The sequence below is a fragment of the Trichosurus vulpecula genome, chromosome 1 (genome assembly GCF_011100635.1).
Source record: "Trichosurus vulpecula isolate mTriVul1 chromosome 1, mTriVul1.pri, whole genome shotgun sequence".
In the NCBI taxonomy this organism is placed as follows: Eukaryota; Metazoa; Chordata; class Mammalia; order Diprotodontia; family Phalangeridae; genus Trichosurus; species Trichosurus vulpecula.
In genome coordinates this window covers 419,871,224-419,899,034 of record NC_050573.1, presented here as the reverse complement: position 1 = coordinate 419,899,034, position 27,811 = coordinate 419,871,224, and the positions used below count along the sequence as shown (strand labels likewise).

General features: G+C 42.8%; 1 pseudogene; it reads right to left on the bottom strand.

Annotated features, from left to right (window-relative positions):
• Positions 1-27,811, bottom strand: part of LOC118839339 — a 158,581-nt pseudogene that overhangs the window by 115,062 nt on the left and 15,708 nt on the right.

The following is a 27,811-nucleotide window of genomic DNA, read 5'->3' as shown; positions in this document are numbered from 1 at the left end:
GCTGGTCTTCAGTTAGCAAAGGCAGAATCCATTGACCAGGCCTGTTGTAGAAGGCTTGGTGAGATTTTCCAAAGCTTGCGCTCCTCTGAAATAGCCTTCTAGAAATTAGGGATCACCCCCAAGCTATGATGAGAAATCAGACAAGGAAATAAGCACGGTTTTTAGAGAGATGAATTATACCTATAAAGTAACTAGAATTATCACTAGTTTCCCATGTGGGGATGGACAAAAATTGGTCTCCTCTTCCTGCCTGCCCCTGGAAGCCCTCCCAACATGGGAATTTACCTGACTTGCTGTTTGGATGGAAATTTGATCCTGGCTCCCCAAGCAATGGAACTTAGCCTGCTGACGCTGGAATCATGTACAGCTGACGCTGGTCATTGCCCCTTCCTTAATGACATCCCATTCCTTGGAGTTCCATTGACCTAGCAGATTCATGTAGAGATGATTTTTTCCTATGGATGGACACTCAACAAAATCGGCCCCAGAGCCTCCCATAACTCACATGTTTTGGCTGCAAGTTCAAGATTTTATTATAAGCTCTGCAGACATTCAGTCTCCATTGTCATGTTGGAAAAGACATTCCAGTAACAGATGCCCCTCCAAATGGGGCACAGTTTTATAGAAAGCAGATGGCAGTTTCTCCTAATAATACTCCTGGGACCAGCCAAAACAAATTAGCTAAGGGGCTGAGATTGTTTCCTGTTGAGTTTAATAAAGTTAACATAATAAGTAATGGGGTTGAGGGTGGGGGAACTATGTCAGAAAATCAGAATTTTTTTCTTTCTCCCAAACCTGGAGATCTTATGATGTTAATAGAAACAGAAATCATATTTTGAGATTTTTAGGATCACATATCTGGAGCAGGAAGAGATGCCAAAGACCATCGAGGTCAATATCTTCATTATATAAATGAAGAAACTGAGGCCCAGGAATTTGTCCAGGGTCACACATGTTATGAGTAAGCTATAGAGGTAAAATTTAAGGTCATGGGATCATAGATATAGAAGGGACCCCAGAAGCCATCAAATCCAAATCTCTCATTTTAAAGATGAGGAAACCAAAGATAAGTGACTTTGTCCAAGGTCATGCAGGTAGTAAGCATCAGAGGCTAGTTTTGAACCCAGGATCTCTGACTGGAGAATGAGTGCTCTTTCCTTTGCTCTTCCTTTATACTGGGGCTCCCCCAGGAATATCTTCCAGTTCTCCTCTAATAATTCTTTTTGCTGTTCTTCAGTTGTCTTCAGTCGTGTCCAACTCTCCATGACCCCATTTGGGGTTTTCCTGGCAAAGATGCTAGAATATTTTGCCATTTCCTTCTCCAGCTCATTTGACAGATGAGGAAACTGAGGCAAACAGGGTTAAGTGACTTGCCCAAGGTCCCACAGCTAGTAAGTGTGGGAGGTCGGATTTGAACTCAGGTCCTCTTCACTCTAAGCCATGCATTCTACCTACTGTACCACCTACCTGTCCAATAATTCCTATACGGTGACCCTATTTCAATCTATTTTGATTATGTTAAGAAACCCAGAGAGAAATCTATGACAAGACTTTTTTGCTTATTTTTCATTGTTGAATTCTATGTTAAAGATGTTAGCACTACATTCAGAAAGTGGGTAAGGGCTAAGGAAGTGAAACTCTTAGCCAAATTAGCTAAGACTCAGTGGTTTCAGTGAGAAAATTGTTGGGGAAGAAGGGGTGGGGAGGAAAATGGTTGAAGTTCTGAGCTAAAATGAGGCTTGAGGCTCAGTATATTTCATCTGTCTTTGCTCTTCTAGTCCCCCCAGTGGTATGCATAACTAAGAACCAACTAAGTGGAGGTGACATAAAGGACTTCCCATCTCAAAACAGGATGCTGCACAGCTTTCTTGACATACTTCCCTTGACTTACATATGAACTGAATCAAGTGCTCAGGATAGAGAATTGAACTCATCTCTCTAGTCCAAGCCTTTCATTTTACATGGCGGCACAACGATGCCCAAAAAGACTGATGGATTTGTTCAAAAGGATGAAGCAGAATCACAACCAGAATATGGGTCCTCTCCCGACCTCCAATCAGGACTCTTTCCATTAGGCAGAATCCATACTCGGGCTACCCACAAGGCATAAAGCTCTGAATTAGATGCTGTGGAATTTATCCTGTTTAGGTGAGACTCAGTACTTCATGGAATTCACAGTATAGTAGAATTCTTGTGGGGGAAGATCAGAAGAGGCAAAAAATGTCTCCACTCACAATCCTGGTAGGGAAACATTCAATGGCAAGCCTTATACAAAAATCTTTCCTTACGCTTAGAAAATAAGAGTCTGAAGGTTTTTTGCAGTGGCAGCCATCAGAGTTCCATAGTCGTCTTTCTCTCTCCCTCTCTCTCTCTCTCTCTCTCTCTCTCCCCCTCTCTATTCCCCACCTCTGTGTGTGTGTGTGTCTCTCTGTCTCTGTATCTCTCTGTCTCTCTCTGTCTGTCTCTCTGTCTGTGTCTGTCTCTGTCTCTATCTCTCTGTCTGTCTCTTCTTCTCTCTCTCTCTCTCTCTCTCTCTCTCTCTCTCTCTCTCTCTCTCACTCTCTCTCAGTTTCCCCACCTATAAAATGAGGGAAAGGAACCTGATGGCCTCTAAGTTCTTCCTAGTCCTAAATCTGCAATCCTATGAGGTAAAACTTCATGCTTTACTAGTGATAATTAATAATAATAATAATAACAATAATAAATATCTAGTATTTATATAGTGCTTTAAGACTTTCAAACTATCTTGTTGGGACAGCTAGGTGGTACAGAGCACTAGCCCTGGAGTCAGAAGGATCTGAGTTCAAATTTAGCACTTACTAACTGTATGATCCTGAGCGAGTCACTTAGCCCCCCAAAAACAACAAAACCCCACAAATATATCTTGTTTGATTCAACAACTCTGCGAAGAAGATGCTATTATTATCCTTATTTTACAGATGAGGAAACCGAGGCAGACAAGTTAAGTGATTTGCCCAGGGTCACATAGCCAGCAAGGGGCAGAGGCAGAATTTAAACCCAGGCCTTTCTGACTTCAGGTACTGGTGTCTTTGGAGAGGAAAATGGACGCATTTCTGTTGCATGTACCTTCCTGCCTTCTTGCATTCCTTTCCAGCTCCTCCATTCCCACCCCCACCTCGCTGCTGCTCCTCAAGCTGTTGTAAACTCACAGACATTGGCTTTGATAGGATCCAGATGGTGGCTTTGGTCATAAGGTCAGAACTCATGGGATTTGCCTATCAATGGAGAGAAGAATCTCTCTAACCCATGAACTCTCAACTCATTAACATCATTTCCTGAGCCACTTTCTAATCCTGCCCTAATGTTCTGGATCAATTCCCTTTGACAGATTCTTTTTTTGAGGGGGGAGGGGTAGGGAATATTCCTTGATTTATACGTACATACACACACATACATACATACTTACATATACATACTTACACACATTGGTGCCTAATCTCTCACTTCAAACCAGACTACCTGGGCTTTTCAATGTGAATTTTCACACATTTATTTCTGCCTTTTCCAAGTCATTTTAAAGATTAAATTCCAACTTGATGCTTTCATTTCTCTTGTGGATTTAGGTGAAATTGAGGTGGAAGAAAGCAGGGTTTGTCGGTAGCAGCCATAAATCTCCTTACTAGCTTAAGGAGGATTTCATAGGGTCTGGAGCTTAGTAGAAATGCTTGATGAATGAATGAATGGATGGATGGATGGATGGATGGATAAATGAAACCCACTTAGTAAGGCTTATTGTGTACAAAGTACTATTCCAAGCAGGGATATTCAAAGACCAAAGCAAAGCAGTCTTTGCCCTCAAGGAGTTCACCTTCTGATGGGGTCAACAACACATACAGAGTAAAGGTGACCAGAGAAGAGAGTTTGGGTCTGGGGAATTACAAAAATGCTGAGTGGAGCCAGAGGGCAAAGAGACCCACTCCAGAGCAGCATCTTCTTGTTGAAATGTTGAATGACTCCTCTGTTCTCTCCCAGAATGTAGCTACCTCTGAACTCTTAAAACACTCTTAAAGTATTCAAGCCAAAGTAGCAACCATTGATTCATCATCTATTATGTGCATTGCCCTGATTCAAAGACAAAAACCAAATATTCCCTGCCCACAGGAAGCTTACGTTCTTCTGTGTACATTCTTACATTCTTCTTACATGATTGTGGGAGAAGCATGGTGCAATGGGGCAAGCTGTAGACTGGAAGTTGGGTGGTGTGGGTCCCTGCCACTGCCCAACTGTGTAATAGGATTAATGAATGTTCCTGTAGTACTTTATGATCTACATGTTTTCCTTGCCTGAGCCCCGTGAGGTAGGTAACAAATGACCTTGCACATCTTAAAGTTTACCAAGCAATTCCCTCAAATCGACTCCATAGAATAGGAGGATGAAGTATTATTCCAGGTTTTCTTACCCTGAAACTGCCCTCTACCACACCAGCCTCCTTCTCCCATCAGTGAATTCTTTCTGCAGCCTCCATTTTGGCAAAGGACCCAGGCCAGTCATCTGTCATTCCCCTGGAAGATGTGCTTCTGACTCTCCAGATTTCTCCACCATGCCCTCACACATGCCTCTTCTTCCTCTCTACCCCTCCCTCACGTACAACTCCCTTTATATGTGTTATCATCACTTATTAGAATGTCAGCTCCCTGAGGGCAAGAGCTTTCTTTTTTGCTTGTATTTCTATCCCAGTACTTAGCAAATAGTAAGTGCTTAATAAATGCTTGTTGCCTATTGCCTGTTATTACTCCATCCATTATCTCCATGCCTTTAAACTGGTGAACTCTCCCCTCCTATAAGATAAATGTACTTCCTCATCACCTCCACCTGTTAAGTGCATTTATCCTGTGTTTATTTATATTTTGTGTTTAATTATATGTGTGTCTGTTGTCTAAACCCACTCCCCATCTCCAAAAACATAACAAAAAACTCCTTGAGGCCAGGGACTACTTTGTTGTTGTTGCTTCTATATGAGCAGTGTCTAGCATGGTGCCTGGCACATAGCTACTTAATAAATAACTGTTGGATTAAACTGAATTCCCACTTAACAGATAAGAACCATGGACTGGTGTGACCTGGGCAAGTCACCTCATCTTGGTCTGCCTTAGTTTCCTCACCTGGGAAAATGATGGGGTTTGAGATAAATAATCTGTAAGGTCCCTTCAAGCCCTGAGATTCTATGTGCCATAAATACTTGTAAGTAGAAATTTCCCTATATACATGCATACATACACCCCCACTCCACCCTACCACAGCTCCTCCATTGCCCTATCCTAAGCATCATCCAAAGGGCAGAGCAGCCAAGGCTGCTCCAGGAGCACAGAGATGGGAGAAGAGGTATGGACAGGCCCAGCAGCAGGCTTGGAGCCCAGTGTGTGCTGACAGGAGGAGGAGGAAGAAGAAGAGGAGAAGGAAGAGGAGGAAGAGGAAGAGGAGGAGGAGGAGGAAGAGAAGGAGGAGGAAGAAGAGAAGAAAGAGGAAGAGGAGGAGGAGAAAAGGAGATGAGGAGGAGGAAGAGGAGAAAAAGGAGGAGGAGGAAAAGAAGGAGGAGGAAGAGGAGAAAAAGGAGGAGGAAGAGGAGAAAAAGGAGGAAGAGGAAAAGAAGGAGGAGGAAGAGGAGGAGAAAAAGAAGGGGAGGAGGAGGAAGAGTATCTTTGGCCATTTTTAGGGAGGATACTCTTGTAGCCCAGTTCAAAGATCTGGAGTCAAAAGGAAGAGGTTAAGAAGGCTTGGGAGAAGAAAGCTGAACCAGCTCAAGACCATTCAAAAGGGAGGGAGCCATCTATCTCTTACTATTGGAGAGTTGGAAAAAGAGAGATCATGGAGGCCCAGAGAAAAAAGCCAAAAAAAGATGGAAAATAAAGCAATAACATGCATGAAGAGATGCCTGAGATAATGCTCCAGAAATAGAGGAAAAAGCAAGGTCAGGCTAAGGGTCACAGGATAAACTAAGAAGAATGAGGCACCCTATTTAACTCAGGTGTGCCAGGCTGTTGAAAGGGAAGGAAACAAGGAGGAAAAGGACCATGGGAATGGCACTGGAGAAAATGAACTATCTCCAGCAGCAGTGAGGTTCAATATTAGATGGGCTGTCAGTCCAGGGCAGCATTTTTCAAACAACATTCTGCAGACCCCTGGTGTTCTGGGCAATGTGAACACTGCATTCACAAGAAAATTTCAAGTCTCATGACATTCTTCCCTCTAAAATATTAAACAGGAATTTATGCACAAATCCAAAAAATGCCTGTTAGATAAGCATACATAATACAAAATAGAGGGGGTTTGTCTATTTTTAATACTCTTCAATTCATCCAGAATATCCCAGATTCCTCCCACCCTCTCCTTTATCCTGAAAGTATCCCACATCCCCAGGCTTCCTTCATTCCCAGATCATTATTTATAGGCTCTGTCTACATATTACAAGCCCTCAAATGCCCCATAGTTAAATTGGTTTGGTAGCTGTGGGTCTCATGAATGAGTTCTTAGCCATTTTTTGTTGTCATTGGCACCTCTGACAGTCTGGTAAAGCCTATGGGCCCCTTCTCAGAACTATGTTTTTAAATGCGTAGGATTACAATGGGGAAGGGGAGGGGAAGGGAAGAAGCATTTATTAAGTGCCTACTGTATGCCAGGCACCATAAGTCAGTGCTTTGCAAATATTATCTCATTTGTATTTGTATCTCCAGGACTGAGCACAGTGCCTGACATGTAGTAAGTGTTTAATAAATGCCAATTGACCAAGTGTGAGAACCGAAGTGCTGTTCTTCCCAGACACCCCCTTCCCCAATGGATTCAGGCACTGTCTATCTGATCCAGGTTCTATGGGAGCCATGTCAAGGCTACTCAGAGAAGGAAGGGACTGTCCCACTTCTCCATAGACTCCAGGCCTGCAAAGTCTTTCTATACCCAAAGTTACTTGTTGTAGGGGGCAGACACCCTCTTTCTGGAACGCCACTGCCCCAGAAGATGAGCAGGTATTTGCCAAGGCAGTCTACAGGGTAATCAGCATTTGGACCTACAGGGTAACCTCCATTTTCCAGTGCATAGGGAGAGCAGTCTTGATCCAATGCTTTCTTGGAAATTCTTCCCAGTGGCCTCTCATCCTGAAAATTAGCCCACCTCTCTGTGGCAGCCATACCCCAGCTCTGAGCATGGCAGCATGTGTGCAAACAACAGTACCCTTTGGTTCTCGTTCTGGTCTTAGACCTGTATGTGTTTCTGCTTTAGTCGTTTATCTGTAAATTCTCCTGCTGCTCCACCCTTCCCAGTGCCTCTTCCCTACCTTAGTCAATCGCCCATCCCCCTCCCCATCCCCCACTCCCCAGCTCTAATCTCTCCCTGGCTACATTCTGGAAGCCGCCCATATCAGGGTTCCCCTGAGCCCCCCATGTATGTCATCAGGAGCTACTGATTTACAGAGCTGTTGCTTTTCACAGGGCTCCCTAGCCTGCTTTAAATCACCCTCTCTGAGGAAACCTTCCCTCATTAAAAAGCACTGTGTTCCAAGGACTGATTGTTGCCTGGGTTCTGCTGTCAGACTAATGCCCTGTCATTTCCTTTGTTATCAGTCATCATGGTCTCTCTTGTCTGTCACCCCTGTTTCCCTTTGCTCCACCCCAAAAAGAGAGACCCACCAGATGATCACATTCCAGTGACTGGTAACGGCCTGCAGATGCCTTCATAGCTACGATGAGCCAGATTACAAAAGAAATCACTGGCACACCAACCTGCAGCTACCACAAGTGTTTGTGGAACGGAGTTGAACGCTTATAGTATGTTTGCCACACAGAAGCATCGGCAGCTAGGTTGTACAGTGGATGGAGGAACAGATCTGGAGTCAGGAAAATGGAAATTCAAATAATGCTAAACACACATACTAGCCATGTGACCCTGGGCAGGTCACTTAACCTTTGTCTGCCTCAGTTCCTTCATCTGCAAAATGGGGAGATAATGATAGCACCTATCACCCAGGGCTGTTGCAAAAATCAAATGAGATCTGTACAGTGTTGTGTAAACACTAAAATGTTGTATGCATGCTATCTACTATTATAATGAAAATCAGGGTCAAAAAGATAGCATGTTCCACATAGCTCATCAGCATCATAATCTTGCATGGGAGCAAGCAATGAGTAATAACAGTTCATATTTATAGCAGCCCTTTTAGTGGTAGCAAAGAATTGAAACTAAGGGGATACCCATCGATTGGGGAATGGATGAACAAATCATGTTATGTGGATGTGATATAATATTATTGTGCCTTAAGAAATGACAAGCAGGATGCTTTCAGAAAAACCTGGAAAGACTTACATGAACTGATGCAAACTGAAATGAGCAGAACCAGGAGAACATTGTATACAGTAACAGCAACATTGTATGATGATCAACTGTGAAAGACTTAACTGTTCTGATTAATACAATAATCCAAGATAATTCCAAACATAATTCCATGATGAAAAATGGTATCCACCTCCAGAGAAAGAAGTGGTGAACTTTAGTGGAGAATAAAGCATACTTTTTTTCATTTTCTTTATTTTTCTTACTTATTTTTATACTTTTTTCCAACATGGCTAATATGAAAATATGTTCTGCATGACTTCACATACATAATTGATATCATATTGCTTTCCTTCTCAAGGGATAGGAGAGGAGCAAGATGGAGGAAGAGAATTTGGAACTCAAAATTTTTTTAAATGGATATTAAAAGGAAAAGAAAGTTTTTTCTTAAATTTCCCAAAAAAACCAGTTCATCTTTATCTAGTGTTTTGAGAATTACTTTCTTTATCCTATAACCATCTATATAGACAATTTCTATGAACCAAAATGTAGAACCTCACATTAATCCCAATTAAATTTCACCTTATTAGATGTGGTCCACCATTACAGCTCAAGAAGTTTTTAGATACCAATTCTATCATCCAATGTATTCACTATCCCTGCCAGTTTCAGATTATCTGCTAATTTAATAACCATACTATCACAGTCAATCAACAGTTATTTATTAAGTTTTGACTCTGCGCTAGGCATTGTGTTCAGATCAGTCAGTGCCGGGCATACAAAGAAAGCCAAAAGTGATTCCTGCTCCCAAGGAGTGCACATTGTGATGGAGAAGACAAATCACCATGTACGTACAATCTATAAATAGTGTAGACAGAAGGCAATCTCAGAAAGAAGATACTAGCAGCAGTGGAGACCCAGAAAGTCCATATGCAGAAGGTGGGACTTGATGTGAGTCTTATAGGAAGCCAAGGAAGTCCAGAGGCAGAGGGAAGGAGGAGGCACCCAATGTAAAGGCACAAAGTCAGAAGATGGAGTGTTGTGTGTGCAGAACAGCATGTGGACTAATGCGGTTAGACCATAGAGTGTCTGGAATTATTCTAGAAATGTTGACTAACACAGAGCCAAAGACAGATCTTGGTACATTTCACTATACTTGTTTGTTTGTCTGAATATATTTTATTTATCTCATTAAATATTTCCCTATTATATTTAACATTATTTTAACATTTTGAGTTCCAAATTCTCCCCCTCCCTCACTCCCTCCTTTCTAAATATCCCTCACTCTTGAGAAGGCAAGCAATATGACATCAGTGACCCATGTGGAGTCATCCAAAATGTATTTCCATATTAGTCATGTTGCAAAAAAATGCACACACCAAAAACCAAACAAAAATAAAGAAAAATTTAAAAGCATGCTTCAATCTGCGTTCAGGGTTCGTCAGTTCCCTTTCATCTTGGGTCCTTTAGAATCGTCTTGGACCATTGTCTTAATGAGAGTACACTTCACATCTGTAAAGCACAACTTTTTTTCAAGTTTTACCACAACTCATTAATGACAACTTCATGGGTCCAATCAGTCAACCAGTTCCAGATCTAATTATATGCTCACCTAGGTCATGTCTTTCCATCTTGCCTACAAGTATAGCATGAGGCAGCTAGATGGTTTACTGGGTAGCACTTGACTTAAAGTCAGAAGCACTTGAATTTAAATTCTGCCACAGATACTAACTGTGTGACCCTGAGTAAGTCACCTAACCTCTGTTTGCCTCAGGGGATAATAATGGGGATGATAATAATAACACCTCCCTCCCAGACCTGTTGTGAGGGTCAAATGAGATAGCATTTAGCAAATCTTAAAACTCTATAGAAATGCATACTATTATTATTATGAGACTTTTTGGGGGAATGGGGAGGCAATAAGCATTAGGTGACTTGCCCTGAGTCATATCTGAGGCCAGATTTGAATTCAGATCTTCCTGATTCCAGGGCCAGTGCTTTATCCACCCATAGCTGCCCCATTATGAGACTTTGCTAAGATGCTTATGATAGAACCAGCAGTTTCCTGATACAGCTTCCTTCTCCCAAGCAATCCACTTGTCCTCACCTTACATGATGAAATTTCCTTGTCTAGGGACATAAAAGGTCCAAGTTACATGGAGTTCTGGGTTCTCATAGGCATTGGGTGCCCGAGATCACAGGAGTCTCCATACCCTGATGATGTTATTGATCAGATGCGTTTATAGATGAAGATGAAGGGAGTCACAGGCAGAAAAACTAAGTGCCATTGTATCCTTCCTTGAGTTAGGGCAAAGCAAACCTCCTCCTCCATTAAATGTGCTTCATTATGTCCCAATTTCAAATCTGAACTAAGGGGGAGCTTAGCTTTAGAGCTGAGTCTACAACAACGCCTTACTGAAATCTAAGTTTGTCTATGGCTTTCTGCTCTCTGAACGGTCTAGTAACCCTGACAGAAAAGGAAGTGCAGTTAGTTCAGCTACTTGTACTGAGCAATTCTGCCTTGGATCATCAGCCCCTTTTAAATTTATGTATCTTATCTTATGAATTAGGTTGTAAGGTCTTTGGGGGAGTAGATCCCATCTTTGGAGTCTTACATTCCACACAATATCTTATGCTGTATCTTGCATCTAAGAGGTGCTCAAGAAATTTTTTTTTTGATTGGATGATTAATGTTCAGCAAAAGTTGAGATTGGGACCATTTAGAGTTAGGAAGAGCCCCTCTCCTGGTTTCTTTCTTCCGAGACAGTTTTGGGTTTTGTTTTGGTTTTTAATGGACAAGTTTCATCTGGATAATTAGTCAAAGGCTTAGTGGGTGTTTTCTGTGACTGAGTCTGGTGATGAAGAGCAGAAAACCTTGAGATGTCTTATCTAAGCCTTTTATTTCTCTCTGTGGCCAGCATAGAGCAGATGATTTAATAGCAAACTTAATATAGCAAGGACTGTCCCCCACACGTCACATGGGGGTGTCCTTGTGTGGTTCAAATGGAAGCAGAATAGTCATCTCTAGACCCTTCTTCTGCCATCTTTCTCCAAGGAAGATCTTATTTCCTGCCAGGAGGAGGAGCAGGAGGTTGGGACCAGAAACTTGGACATTCTGCTCCCCACAGAGAGAGGGGGTTCCAAGCTAGAATTATATCTGTCTGTCCTCTTCAATATTATTAGTCCAGGGATGTGGTTTTCAGGTTCAAGCTAAACTTCTGGTTGTGGTTCATTAAGAGGGAAAGGAGGATCTCAATGTCTAGATCCACAGTTTGACTTCCTTCCCACCAAAGACCAGGCCTACAATGCAGAAACACATAGCAGTCAGCAAAGAATACCATTTATCCAAGTTAATAGCAAAACAGAAATCAGAGAAATATGTATAGGAGAATATATACCAGATAATAAAGGGTGAAGGAGCTCTCCCATTAGGAGTGAGATAACTCAACTCAAGCAAGAGAGAGTTCCAGATCTCACCTAAGGGGAAATTCCCCCAAAGGCTCTAATGCGGTAAGCTGGGGATAGCACCATGGTGGAGACTACTAGCTCCTCTCACATTGGCTTCTTCCCAGAGTCATATTCTCTGTCCAGCAATCTGAAGTAGGGTTGGCACCATCTATCTTCTTTCTCAGAGCTGGAAGCCAATATAGCCTGACAAAGCTGAAGAGTCCTGAGACAGAGAGAGAGAAGAGAAAATAAGAGAAGAGAAAGAAGGGAGAGAGATAGAGAGACAGAGAGATAGGGAGAGAAACAAAGAGAGAGACAGAGAAAGAGAGACAGAGAGACGGAGAGGCAGAGAGAGAGAGAGAGACAGAGAGACAGAGAGAGAGAGAGAGACAGAGAGACAGAGAGAGAGAGAGAGAGGAGAGAGAGAGAGAGAGAGAGAGAGAGAGAGACTCAAAGAGAATTTAAAGAGACCACAAGAGTTTTCCTCTCTCCTACTCTGATCAACTTTGCCCTACTCCAGCAATGCCCTCACACAGGCATGGGGCATTATTCTTATCAATGAGGAGGAAGTATCATCCTAATGGTCTTTGGGACTCCAGTTACATTAATAAATGGTCAGAGAATCTGGACTTGTCAAAGTGTGTCAGGCTTGATCAATACTTGGAGAGTACTCAACATTATTGAACCGTTGAAGGAAGTAGATTTGTTGGAGCCACCAGAGTACACTAGCCATCTATAAATATTAAAGGTCTGCCATAAATCAATTAATAAGCATTTACTAAACACCTACTATGTACTAGGCACTATACTAGACACTAGGAATACAAGGACAAGAAAATAAAACAGTCCTTGCCCTTAAAAGGCTTACAGTCAATATATATATGTATGTATGTATGTATATATGTGTGTATGTGTGTGTGTGTGTATGTGTGTGTGTGTGTGTGTGTAATTACAGAATAAATAGGTAGGTGGCACAGTGAATAGAAGATTAGGCATGGAGTCAGGAAGACTCATCTTCTGAGTTCAAATGTGACCTCAGATACTTACTACCTGTGTGACCCTGGGCAAGTCACTTAACCATGTTTGCCTCAGTATTCTCATCTATAAAATGAGCTGGAGAAGGAAACAGCAAACCACTCCAGGATCTTTGCCAAGAAAACCCCAAATGGAGTCACAAAGAGTTAGACAGGATTGTAAAGGACTGAAGAGCAATAACATTACATTTAAAAACTAAGTCAATATATGGCCTGCAGTTAATCTTATGTACAAATTAGTGGCCCCCACTACCATTTGAATTTGACACCATTGACCTAAGTAAATACAGGGTGATCCATGATAGGCCAGATTTGTAATAATAAGTAAGACTATCTTGGATTCGCACGAAGCCAGTTTTCAGGTGACTCAGGGGCTGACTCTTCCATTTGTGGATTATCCAATCCCTTTTGATTTTTTTCTTTCTCTTTAGTATAATCTGCCCTTAAACCATTTCATCACTTGGCCACAGGGGAATTAAAAAAATAGAAACATAAGTCAGTCCAATACGCTGCTTGTTAGCAGCTGTTTCAAAAGAATACGCTCAAAGTGTCAGCTCAGTTGTTGCATCTGAAATGTCTGGGGCTGTCTCTCACTGCCACATTCTCCTTGGCTTGCATTCGCTCTGATGATGAAGAGGTAACCAAAATGTCTTTCATCTAGGGAGCTCAAAGTCACCCCCATCCAAAGGACACCTGTTTTAAATAAGCCTCACCATGTGTGTATGATATATAAGGATCACAGACTTACTTAATAAGGAAAGAACCTCAGCGTTCATCTAGCGCAACACACTTTTATTTTATAGACGAGGAAATTGAGCTCCAGAGAGATCCGATACACCTCTGCCCAAGGTACCACAAGTAATGATAATAGCTACCATTTATAGCTTTAAAGTTCACAAAGCACTTTACAAACATTATCTCAACTGATCCCCCCAACAACCCTGGGAAGTAGGTGCTATTATCTCCATTTTACAGATGAGGAAACTGAGGTAGACAGAAGTTAAGCACTGGGTCACAGAGATAATTAGTGTCTAAGGCTGGATTTGAACTTAGGTCTTCCTGACTCCAGGTCCATCCAGCTCTGTATACACTGAGCATCCTCACTCCCCATACCAGTAGTTAATGGCAGTACTATCAAACTCAAGTAGAAAGGGATCCCTCATTGACTTAGAAAACCACAAATTAACACGATCTATGTTGTATTGTACTTTTGTTTCCTCAAACATTTCCCAATTACATTTTAATCTGATAATTTTGGAATCTCCTCCCACCCCCTCACCCCCACCCTTGCAAGCTACAAATCTGATGCCTCTGGTAGTGGCAGAGCAGGGATTTGAACTCAGGTTCTCTAAACTCCAGAACCAGAACTTTTTTGCAGCACTCAATGCATGTGCACCCATGGATGAATTAGAATCATAGACTCCTAGCTCTTAAGATGACACTGGAGCTAGCCTAGTCCACCTTTTTCCTCCTAGAACATCAGTACTTCTACATTCTTCTGTAGAATCATAAGATCCTGGAATCAGAGCTTCTGAGCTGGGGGAGCCTTGGAGGCCGTCAAATCCAACCATCTCATTCTACAGATGAGAAAACTGAGGTTCAGAAACTTTAAGTGACTCGCCCAGTGTGGTGCAGTTCATAAGGGACTGAGGCAGGATTCAGATTTTTCTGACTCTGAGTCTAGCAATGTAATCACTATGTTTCCATGACCATTGGGCATGGGAGGTAGGGAAGGGAGATTAAGGGGTAGGACATAAGAGGAGGATGGACCTTTGATTTCATTTGTATGAGGCACATCCAAGGGTTGTCTGGAAGCCCAGAAAGCTTAGGTGACTTGTCCCACACCAGCATATGTCAGGGGCAGAGCTTGAACCTAGGTTTCTTCCATCTAAGAACAGCTGCCATACCAGGCTGCCTCTCTGGTAACCATATAACAATTTCATCAGTAGGCTGTGGGATACTGCTCCAGACACTCTCCTCTCTTGAACGAAGTTTTTTTAAGTCTTGTTCAACAAATTTTTCTTCTGAAAAGGTTACATTCTGGTAACTTCCAGGCTGCTAAAAATGCAAAGCAATTAAAAGTATCATTTTCATTTTTGAGGAAGAAATACACCACACCTGAATTTAGCGTCCTATCCTCACCCTGTCACCAAAGATTCCCTGTATATTCAAACATACTTATCCATTTCACTTCACAACTTTCTCCGTCACGGTTTTAATATGTCTAAATCACAGGTTGTCATAAGAAATTAAACGGGAATTTGGCAGGGGCGGGGGGGGGGGGGGTAGTCTTGCAAAAACCGCAGATAACACGTGAAGATCAGCAGATGACCCATGAAGATCAGCAGATGACCCTGAGGCTAAGTCCAAATACTTGACCTAAATTTTGCAATAAGGTACTGTAAACACCCCTTAAAAGAAAAAGAAAAAACTCAGACCTGCTCTTGTACAAAGGGAGGGCCAAAAAAAATTTACGTGGATTTTCCAGATTGCAGGGGCATTGCGCCCCTAAACTCTGTGATGTAGCAGAGATAACTGTATATTCGCACATACCAATAGAAGTCTTTCCAGTTTTTCAGGGGCCCTTTACAAATGAAAGAAACATCTCTAATGGTCACAGTCAGACAGGAGGGAATGCTATTCAAGATGGAAGGGAAGGGAATAAGCATATATTAAGCACCTACTATGTGCCAGGCACTGTGCTAAATCCTTTACAAATCCAAACCACACGCCTCATTTGTTTTACATCTAGCTAAAGCTGTCACTGAAATGGGCCAGAGTTTTGCCAGTAGCTTCATTCTTGAAACTGGAGGAAGAATCTCATGCGACATGTCCAAACACTCTAAGCTTCTCTAGAAAAGTGCCAATCACTGTGTACTGAAAGATTTCCCTTGAAGCTGGAGGCCAATCTATGCCCATTAGAAGAACTCTACTAATTATAAAGTCTTTTAAATATGTATCACTAACTAGTTGATTGATGAGGCAATTTCCAAGTAATTTTGTGAGCAAATTATTGTCTTAACATTTAAAAGGGCAATAAATAGGACCCCAGTAACTATTGTCGAATAAGTCTGAGGCATGTAGCCTCCAAATTATTTGGAAAATGTTGCCACCACTGAGGAGACAGGTCAATCAAGTGATAAAGGGCAGAAAAAGATAAGTAAGGACACCAGCATTACCACTAGCATCTCTCGCCCTCTAAGATCACCTACAGGCAGCAGCTAAAAGACAAAAGAGCTAGAGTCCCTGGGCCGGCATTTGTTGGCCCAATATGTTGTAGTCACAGAGCTTGGAAGGGGCAAGAGCCAAAGATCTTATGGCAGAGCAATGTGGATGTGGATGTCTGGTGCTTTGAGTCTGTGTTCCCCTCAGTATTATGTTTCCATGAGTAAGGGTTGTGTGCTGGGCTGAGCTGTGTGCTGCCGGAGGTCTTAGGCATGGAGAATACCCAAGGGTTTTGGCAATGATGGATCACCAAGAACATAGGAACAAGACTGAAATTCTACCATGCTAAAGGTGACTTTTAAATCAACCCAGCCCTAATAAGCTTTTCAATAAAGCAGTGTTACATATTATCTGGAGAATAGAAGAAGAATGGGACTGCAATGACGTACAGATAAAATATCTGAAAACCTTACAAAATAGTTTCCCAAAAAAGCTCTCCAATTCCTCACACCCACCCAGTACCCTGACAGATAAAAATCAGACAGTGGTTATATTCCCATCAGTTAAAGTCTTTGTTCATAGGACCATAATTTAACAAACTGAACACATCCCATGAGAACTAGCTGTCATGATTCTACAATGCCCACCCATGGACATGTGAGGCCCAGGATTATAAGGACTAGAGATTGTGCCCACTCCCTTCTATCCCCATAGTCTCATAGCTCCTTTCTCAGGCACATAAATGACTACCTACTTCCAAGTACAAGATGGGATAAACATGGCTAGATGTTGTTCATCTGAAACAAAAAGAGAATTGGGTTTTAGTGAACCGAAGCTCAATGAGTTAAAAAATGTGACACAGAAGGAAGAAAAAGAAACCTAATGGACTCTTGTGCTGCAGTGAGAGGCCTAGGTGTCGAGGACTAGGGAGGCAGCTAGGACTAAGTCCCACTGTATTCTGATTTGGTCACAGCCCATCTAGAGAATTAGGCTCAGTTCTAAGGACCACACTTGTCAGCTGTGTGACCCTGGGCAAGTGACTTAACTCCTCCTAGCTGCAGTTTCTTAATCTGTAAAATGAGGCTAATAATATTACCTACCTCAGAGATTTGTTGTGAGGACCAAATGAGATCACAATGGCTTGCAAACCTTATAATGATATGTTCGTTAGTCATTATTATCAATTATAGGAAAGACATGGGTAAGGTAGAAAGCATCCAGCAAAGGGTAAACAGGATGGTCAGGAAGGAGTGAAGGAAGGAAGGAAAGAAAGAAGGAATGAAGGAAGGAAGGAAGGAAGGAAGGAAGGAAGGAAGGAAGGGAGGGAGGAAGGGAGAGAGGGAGGAAGGAAGGAAGGAAGGAAGGAAGGAAGGAAGGAAGGAAGGAAGGAAGGAAGGAAGGAAGGAAGGAAGGAAGGAAAGAAGGAAGGAAGGAAAGAAGGGAGGAAGGGAGGGAGGGAGGGAGGAAGGAATACAAGCAGGGAGGAAGAAAGGGAGGGAGGGAGGAAGGAAGGAAGGAAGGAAGGAAGGAAGGAAGGAAGGAAGGGAGGGAGGGAGGGAGGGAGGAAGGAAAGAAGGAAGGAAGGAAGGAAGGAAGGAAGGAAGGAAGGAAGGAAGGAAGGAAGGAAAGAAGGGAGGGAGGAAGGAATACAAGCAGGGAGGAAGAAAGGGAGGGAGGGAGGAAAGGAGGAAGGAAGGAAGGAGGAAGGGAGGGAGGGAGGAAGGAAGGAAAGAAGGAAGGAAGGAAGGAAGGAAGGAAGGAAGGAAGGAAGGAAGGAAGGAAGGAAGGAAGGAAAGTAGGAAGGAAGGAAGGAAGGAAGGAAGGAAGGAAGGAAGGAAGGAAGGAAAGTAGGAAGGAAGGAAAGAAGGAAGGAAGGAAAGAAGGAAGGAAGGAAAGAAGGGAGGGAGGAAGGAATACAAGCAGGGAGGAAGAAAGGGAGGGAGGGAGGAAAGGAGGAAGGAAGGAAGGGAGGAAGGGAGGGAGGGAGGAAGGAAGGAAAGAAGGAAGGAAGGAAGGAAGAAATACAAGCAGGGAGGAAGAAAGGGAGGGAGGGAGGAAGGAAGGGAGGAAGGAAGGAAGGAAGGAAGGAAGGAAGGAAGGAAGGGAGGAAGGAAGGGAGGGAGGAAGGGAGGAAGGAAGGAATACAAGCAGGGAGGAAGAAAGGGAGGGAGGGAGGGAGGAAGGAAGGAAGGAAGGAAGGGAGGGAGGAAGGGAGGGAGGGAGGGAGGAAGGGAGGAAGAAAGGGATACAAGCAGGGAGGAAGAAAGGGAGGGAGGAAGGAAGGGATACAAGCAGGGAGGAAGAAAGGGAGGGAGGGAGGGAGGAAGGAAGGGAGGGAGGGAGGAAGGAAGGAAAGAAGGAAAGAAGGAAGGAAGGAAGGGAGGGAGGAAGGGAGGGAGGGAGGAAGGGAGGGAGGGAGGAAGGGAGGGAGGGAGGAAGGAAGGAAGGAATACAAGTAGGGAGGAAGAAAGGGAGGGAGGGAGGGAGGAAGGAAGGGAGGGAGGGAGGAAGGGAGGGAGGGAGGGAGGGAGGAAGGAAGGGAGGAAGGGAGGGAGGGAGGAAGGAAGGAAGGGAGGAAGGGAGGAAGGAAGGAATACAAGCAGGGAGGAAGAAAGGGAGGGAGGGAGGAAAAGGAAAAAAAGTATGCTGTTTTGGAGTAAAAATCAATTGACAGTACTGAAGCTAAGCAGATAGGGAGCCTTTTCTGTGTCCACTGATTTAATCACCTTTTAAAAATAAAGCTTAAATGCTCCAAGAGAATTTACAGACACTTTGCTGTTTAGCCACATTCGAAAAGACTGGCATTAAGGATGCCTGCAATGTATGGAATCATGCCTTTTGATATTCTAAAACAAAGAGCATGTCTGACCTCTGCTGGCTACTTCCATGTATTGCAGCTCATGAATTTTTGCAGACTGCCCGGAGGCTGGTGCTTAGAATAATACATGAGCTGGAAACGACCTAAGAACTCAACTTCCTTTCTCCCTCTCCCCTAATTCGCCGCCTCTCCCCCCTCCACCTTTGTTTTGCAGATAAGGACGCTGAAGCCCAAGGGGTGAAGTGGCTTTTTAAAAATTTGTCCTAATCACCATTCCTTCCACTGGCAGAAGTTGTCTGACCAGTTTGCTTCTTCTGCCTGTTTCCCCAGAACAGAGAACACTGCCTGCCTGTGCTATTCCCCCGGGGTTGGAAACTCACTACTTTTTTGTAACTCTTTATTTCTTACGAGTTGTAGTTTTCACTGTCACTCTGGTGGGGAGAGATTTTTGTTTGGACCTCTTCTCTCCTCCCTTCCCCTCTCCTCTTCTCTCTTCTTTTTTCCTCTCCTCCCTCCTCTCTTCTCTCCTTTCCTTTCTTCTCCTCCCTTCTCTTCTCCTCCTCTCCTTTCTCATCTCCTTTCTTCTTCCCTTCTCTTCTCTCCTCTCTTCTCTTCTCTCCTCTTTTCCTCCTCTCCCCTCTCCTCCTTTTCTCCTCTCTCCTCTTTTTTCTTCTCCTCTCTTTATATCCCTCTTCTCCTCCACTCCTCTCTCCTCCTCACCTCCTCTTCTCCTCTCTCTTCTCTTTTATTCTCCTTCCTTTATATCCCTCTCATCTCTTTTCCTCTCCCCTCTTCTCCTCCTCTCCTCTCTCCTCCTCACCTCCTCTTTTCCTCTCTTCTCTTTTCTTCTCCTCTCTTTATATCCCTCTCCTCCTTCTCCTCTCCTCTCTTCTCTGTCTCTCCCCAGCTCTTTTCATGGAAAATCATGACACCATGCTTTTTTAAGCCCCATGGCTGTTGGATTCTGTGCCCACCCCAGAGCCTTATGTTTTCTTATGTCCTCTGCACTGCCACAAAAAACCATCACCAAAAGCACCTCATTTCACAGTTATGCAGCCATTCTCATTTCCACAGAGTGTCAGAGCGGTTAATGAAACCTCAGGCCAATGTGTGTGCCACAAAGCCCAAGTCTCTAATCAGATCCTCCATCTATTTGGGACACTCTAGTGTCTGATTCCATCCATTCATTTCTGTATTTCTATGGTCCCTCTCGCCATGGCACCTTGGTAATCTGACTCGTGAATTAGGCTAAAAGAAAGCCAGGGAGGAGAAGGGAGGGGGTGCTCCTGAGTGAGGATCACAGCTCCCACTTGGTTTGCACTAACCTACTTAACAATCCACAGGGATCTTAACCTTTCTCTACTCACAAAGGCTGTTGCATTTTTGTAACTGTTCCAGAAATGTGAGCGCTCAGGGGTGTTTCAGTACTGTGTTCCGCACTCTTTGATTGGGGATTCAGATCTGAATCCATTGGTTACCATGGTCGAGGGGGTTCATGTCCTTGTTTTCACCCTTTAACTGGCTCTTCCTTACAGTGGCAGATTTCCTGGTCTGTACTTATAGTTTTAGAAGGGAAATATCTTCTGTCTTCTGAGTACCCTGTCCTTCAGCCCCTATGCATATAAACTCCGTCCTTATATTCTACATGAAAGAGAAGCTTTTGGCTCTGGGTACTCACAGCCACCAGAGGGACCCTGAGGTAACTGTCAGAAGAGGCTTTTCATCAGGGATTTTATTTGGATGGAACAGTCCCTGACTTCGGAGATGGGACATTTAACTCTGGGGTTTCCCAGCATGTACAAAAAGGCTTTAGAAAATGCAGAAGCAGAGGAAGGGTTTAAATGAGGCCAAGTCTCCCAGGACCTCAGGTACAATATGGCTTAGTCTGAACAGAAAAAAGTTGTGGAACAGCATCCACTAAGAGAAAAAAAAAGTTAGTGTCTCATTTTTGCTTTTCCTTTAAGAAGTGCTTGGAGCTCAGCACCAGAAAATGAAGGCAGCAGGATCTTGAATCTGTGCAGGTCCTGGATTTCCTTCTGGAAGGCTCTGTCATCCAATGACTCAGCCACAGGCAATATTATGTGTCATTTGTCTCTGCATCATTCCTCACATTCCACCTGGAGTTCAGAGTTTGGTAGGATGTTATTTGCTACCTAATAAATCATGGGTCTCTTTTTCCCCTACATTCTTATTCTTTATATTGTTATTCTTCATAGAATCATTGATTTAGAACTGGAAAAGACATTAGATGTCACCTAGGCCATAGGTGTCTGTGGTCCCTCCTTTGAGACCAACCACATTGAAGTATATTTAGGCAAGTGTTTAATAAATAACAAAAGTACAACATGACATAGATAATGGTAATTTATGGTTTTCTAAAATAATTTGCTACCCACAGGGATCTCTTTCTGTTTGAGTTTGACAACAGTGACCTAGACCACTCCCCATCCTTTTGCTGATGACGAAGTTGAGTGATGATGACGTTTAATGATTTGTCCAAAGTCACACAATTAAAACATGGCAGGACCAGAACTCAAACTCAGGTGCTCTGACCTCAAATCCAGAACCTCCCAGGTGTTTTGGTGGGTCGCTTTTCTCCTTTTTTTCTGACTCCAAATGCATTCTAGTAGAGAATATTTGACCTCAAATCCTGGCTCTGACACTTTCTAGCTCACTTAGCTCCCGTTGGCTATAGTTTCGTCATATTTAGGGCTAGAAAGGACTTCAGAGGTCATCTAGTTCAGCCCCTCCATTTTATTTTTTTTAATTTAAATTTATTTATTTAACATATTTAGTTTTCAGCATTGATTTTCACAACAGTTTGAATTACAAATTTTCTCCCCATTTCTACCCTCCCCCCCCACTCCAAGATGGCATATATTCTGGTTGCCCTGTTCCCCAGTCAGCCCTCCCCTCTATCGCCGCCCTCCCCTCTCATCCCCTTTTCCCTTCCTTTCTTGTAGGGCAAGATAAATTTCTAGGCCCCATTGCCTGTGTATCTTATTTTTTGGTTGCATCCAAGAACTTTTTTTTTTGTTTTTGAACATCTGTTTTTAAAACTTTGAGTTCCAAATTCTCTCCCCTCTTCCCTTCCCACCCACCCTCCCTAAGAAGTTGAGCAATTCAACCTAGGCCACATGTATATCATTATGTATAACCCTTCCACAATACTCATGTTGTGTAAGACTAACTACATTTTGCTCCTTCCCAACCCATCCCGCTTTATTGAATTTTCTCCCTTGACCCTGTCCCCTTTCCAAAGTGCTTGTTTTGATTACCTCCACCCCCATCTGCCCTCGCCTCCATCATCCCCCCCTTTTATTTTATTTTTTTTTATCTTCCTCCCTCTTCTTTCCTGTGGGGTAAGATACCCAACTGAGTATGTATGGTATTCCCTCCTCAGGCCAAATCTGATGAGAGCAAGGTTCACTCATTCTTCCCTCACCTGCCCTCTCCCCTCCTCCCACAGAACTGCTTCCTCTTGCCACCTTTATGCGAGATAATCCACCCCATTCTATCTCTCCCTATCTCCCTCTCTCAGTACGTTGCCCTCTCATCCCTTAATTTCCTTTTATTTCTTTTAGATACCTTCCCTTCATCTTCAACTCACCCTGTGTCTGCTCTCTCTCTTTTACATACATACATACATATATATATACACACACATATATATACATACATACACATACATACATATACACATAGATATATACATACATACACATTCACTTATATATATATACATAAACATATATATGCATATTCCCTTCAGCTACCCTAATACTGGGGTCTCATGAATCATACACGTCATCTTTCCATGTAGGAATGTAAACAAAACAGTTCAACTTTAGTAAGTCCCTTGCAATTTCTGTTTCTTGATTACCTTTTCATGCTTCTCTTGATTCTTGTGTTTGAGAGTCAAATTTTCTATTCAGTTCTGGTCTTTTCACTGAGAAAACTTGAAAGTCCTCTATTTTATTGAAAATCCATATTTTGCCTTGGAGCATGATACTCAGTTTTGCTGGGTAGGTGATTCTAGGTTTTAATCCTAGCTCCATTGACCTCCGGAATATCGCATTCCAAGCCCTTCGATCTCTTAATGTAGAAGCTGCCAGATCTTTGGTTATTCTGATTATGTTTCCACAATACTCAAATTGTTTCTTTCTGGCTGCTTGCAGTATTTTCTCCTTGATCTGGGAGCTCTGGAATTTGGCGACAATATTCCTAGGAGATTTCTTTTTGGCATCTATTTGAGGAGGCGATCGATGGATTCTTTCAATTTCTATTTTGCCCTGTGGCTCTAGAATATCAGGGCAGTTCTTCTTGATAATTTCTTGAAAGATGGTATCTAGGCTCTTTTTTTGATCATGGCTTTCAGGTAGTCCAATAATTTTTAAATTATCTCTCCTGGATCTATTTTCCAGGTCAGTGGTTTTTCCAAGGAGATATTTCACATTGTCTTCCATTTTTTCATTCCTTTGGTTCTGTTTTATAATATCCTGATTTCTCATAAAGTCACTAGCTTCCACTTGCTCCAATCTAATTTTTAAAGTAGTATTTTCTTCAGTGGTCTTTTGGACCTCCTTTTCCATTTGGCTAATTCTGCCTTTCAAGGCATTCTTCTCCTCATTGGCTTTTTGGAGCTCTTTTGCCATTTGAGTTAATCTATTTTTTAAGGTGTTGTTTTCCTCAGTGTATTTTTCAGTATTTTTTTGGGTCTCCTTTAGCAAGTCATTGACTTGTTTTTCATGGTTTTCTTGCATCCTTCTCATTTCTCTTCCCAATTTTTCCTCTACTTCTCTAACTTGCTTTTCCAAATCCTTTTTGAGCTCTTCCATGGCCTGGGACCAGTTCATGTTTTTCTTGGAGGCTTTTGTTGTAGGCTCTATGACTTTGTTGTCTTCTTTAGGCTGTATGTTTTGGTCTTCTTTGTCACCAAAGAAAGAATCCAAAGTCTGAGACTGAATCTGGGTGTGCTTTCGCTGCCTGGCCATATTCCCAACCAACTAACTTGACCCTTGAGTTTTTCAGTGGGGTATGACTGCTTGTAGACTAACGAGTTCTGTGTTCCACGTTTGGGGGGGAGGTGCCAGCTCTGTCACACCAGCACTACTCCTTCCCCAAGAACCCCCAGCCCGGGCTGGGCTTAGATCTTCGGCAGGCTGTGCACTCCTGCTCTGATCCGCCACTTAATTCCTCCCACCAGGTGGGCCTGGGGCCAGAAGCAGCAGCAGCTGTAGCTGCCCCACCTCCGCTGCCCCCGGGGCTGGAAGCCAAACCTCAAACTCCTTCCACTCCCGCAGCTTTTCCCACTAACCTTCTCCACAGTCTTTGGTGTTTGTGGGTTGAGGAGTCTGGTAACTGCCACAGCTCACATATTCAGGGCACTAGGGGCCCCATCCGCCCGACTCCAAGTTTGGTTGTTCCACGCCGCTCAGGCTGGGCTCTGCTCCACTCCGTTCCCAGCTCCCAGCTCCCAGATCCATGTGGGATAGACCTCACCCAGAGACCATCCAGGTTGTCCTGGGCTGGAGCCCTGCTTCCCTCTGCTGTTCTGTGGGTCCTGCCATTCTAGAATTGGTCCAGAGCCATTTTTTATAGGTTTTTGGAGGGACTCGGTATGGAGCTCACACTAGTCCCTGCTTACCAGCCGCCATCTTGGCTCTGCCCCCCAGCCCCTCCATTTTAGAGTTGAGGAAACTGAGTCCCGGAGATATTAAAGAGCTTGACCAAAGTCACCCAAGTAGCAAGTATTAAAAGCAGGATTTGAACTCAAGTCTTCCAACTCCAAACTAGGAGCTCTTTCTACTGCATCTGTAAAATGACAATAATAATACCTTTGCTTTCTACTTATAAAGATTGTTGTGAGGATAAAATACAATGTCTATACTATGTTAGCACCAATTATTAATCCATAAGTAATCTGCCAGTTTATAAAATACAATTATGGAAAATATATACTACTTCCACTTGAATGTGCATTTTAGCTTAGGTGAGATGGCATGGTATGATGGAAAGATTTAGAGTCATAAAACCTGGTTTCAAATCCCAGAAAAAAAAACAAACATAGGGCTTATCTAAGTTTACAGAGCTCCTTGACAGCTATACTGCCCTCCACTCTTGTCTGAATTCCTCATTCACTTGTTTTCCCATTGCTAATGCCTCATTGATCCTCAAACTTCATTCAGTCACTCAACCATCTCATTTTTTACTCTGAAGTCATTGAATACAACCATGCTGACTGTGAAAACTTCTTGTTATCCAACCTCAACTGAGTCCTCATCATGGCACTTCAAATCCATTTTTTCACCAATTTTACCAATTTACATCCTCCACAAATGATGCTCCAAATTTTGTCCTTTACTCAAACCTCAGACTGCACTCCCAACATTCCCTCCCTTAGCAAATAACATAATTTATTAGGGAGATTGCACCCATCTATCATCAGCTCCTTCACTTTATCCCCTCAGTACCCTAAAATGTCTCTTTATCTCCATCCAACTCTCCACCAATCTCTCCACTTGTTCCCTTGATTCAATTCCCTCTCTCCTCCTTCGGGAGCTTGGTCCCGCAAACATTCTTTTTCTCTCTCTCATCTTTAATTTCTCCTTATCAATTGGCTTCTTCTCTGATGCTACAAACATGCTCAAGTTTTTCTCTTAAAAATTTTTTCTTGATCCTATCGTATCTTCTTATGTATGCTGTCTTCTTATACATCTCTCCTCCTATTCATCGCTGAACTTAGAGTTATCTATACTAGCTGCCTCAGCTTTCTCACCACCCATTCATTTTCCCCTATTTGAAATCTGGCTTCCACCCACACCACTCTACTGAGAGTACTCACTCAAAGGCACAGATAACCTATAAATTGCACAATCAAATAGCCTTTTCTCACTCATAACCTTCCTTGAACTTTCTTGCAAAACTGTACTATTGATAACCTGGTCTCCCTGGATACCGTCACATTATTTGATTTCCATATCAATGCTTTATCCTGGTTTTCCCTGTACCTGTCAGACCGCTGCTTCTCAATCTCTTCAGCTGATTGAGCATCGTCTAACTGACTGCTGAGCTCTTTCTTGGTGATCTCATCAGTTCCCAATGGTCCCATTATCAACCCTGCACAAATAAATAACAAATGTACATCTATCCAGCTCTAGTCATTCTCTAAACTCCAGCTCTGCATCTCTAAATGTTTGCTGAAATATCAATTCGTGACATCTTGCAAATATCTCAAACTCAGCACATTCCAAATGGAATTCATTTCCCCACCTTCTCTTACTGCCCTTCTTCCTAACTTCCATATTTCTACTTATGCTTCCCAGTCAGTCACCCAGGCTCAAAATCCAGGCACCATCTTTGACTCTTCAGTTTCCCGTACCCACCACCCAATGCAATCTGCTGCCAAGTTCTGACAAGCCTAGTCTGCACTCTCAGTCTCTTTAGTTACAGTCTAAGTTCAGGTCCTCATCACTTCTTAATTGACCTATTATAGAAACTTAATTGACCTATTATAGTAGTCTCACTATCTCTTTTTTCTTCCTTCTCTCATCCTGCCTTCACAAGGCTACAAAAATAATCATGCCAAAACATAAGTTTGACCATGTATTTTCCTGTCTAAAACCTGTAATGGTTCTCTATTGCCTATAGGATAAAACACAAACATTTACCCAGGCATTGAGGACCAGAGGAAGTACAGTAAGGTAAAGCACTCAACATGGCGCCTGGAAGGCTGGTGTTTGAACTTTCCCTCTGACACTTAATGGCTGTATAATACCGGGCAAGTCCCTTTAACTTTTTGGTCCTCAGTTAACTTACCTACAAAAGGATGAGATTAGACTCTATGACCCTGAAGTTTCCTTCTGACTCTAAATTTGTGATGCTATAGTTCCAACTTTCTTTAGCAGCCTTATTTCCCAATACTATACATATTCTTTATTCTAGCCCCACCAACTGTTCTTTGAACTCATTATGTCATGCCTTGTGTCTACATGTTTGCCTGTTTCCTTACCTCTTACTTCCAGAGTCCTTTTCTCCTTTTTTTCTTTCTTTGTTTCTTTCTTTCTTTCTTTCTTTCTTTTACTTTTCTTTTTGAGGCAATCAGGATTGAGTGACTTGTCCAGGGTCATATAGCTAGTTAGTGTCTGAGGCTGAATTTGAACTCAGGTCCTCCTGACTCCAGGGCCGATGTTCTATCCACACCACCAACTAGCTGCCCCCTTTTTATCCTTTCAAAATGCTACTTCTCAGGTACCACCTTCTTCATAAAATCTTCCCTGGGCATCACTAGCCATGTCTTCTCCCTTTCTTTTGGTCTTCCCAGAGTCTTTTATCTGGATCTCTCTTTGCACCTGTCATACTCTTTGTTGTTGTTTAGGTTTTTTTTCCACTTGTGATTGTCTCTTCATGATCCCTTTTTTGGGGATTTTCTTGGCAAAAATACTGGAGTGGTTTGCCATTTTCTTCTCCGGCCCATTTTACAGATGAGGAAACTGAGGCAAACAGGGTTAAGTGACTTGCCCAGGGTCACACTGCTAATAATTGTCTGAGGCTGGATTTGAACTCAGGTCTTTCTGCCTCCTCCATGCCCAGCACTCTATCCACTGTACTACCTAGCTGCCCAGGTACTTATCTTTTTATTTATTTCTGTATATGTGATATCCCCCTCCCACACACACTCCTCAAGTAAAATATAAGTTCCACAGTTCATAGCATGGTTCCTGAAACATAAAATATGCCTAATAAATGTTTGTTGAATTTTGTCAGTGAATCGAAATCAGATGTCTCCAAGTCTAACAGAAAGGTAGGTTCTAGTCTCTACTTGGTCATTAATTTAATGCACGAATGACCTTTGACAAATCACCTGAGTGCTCTGTGCCCATTGCCCGATATTTAGAACAAAGGAATAATGCCAGGTGCCTGAAAAGTTAGTTGTGGGGATGAAATGATGCACAGGAAAATGCTTTGTAGTTTTTCAAATGTCCTTCTCCCCTCCTTCAAATGCATGTCATTTCTGATTGTTCTTCCTATTAATGGCCAGTCTTTCTCCTTGCCAGGGGAAGTATGA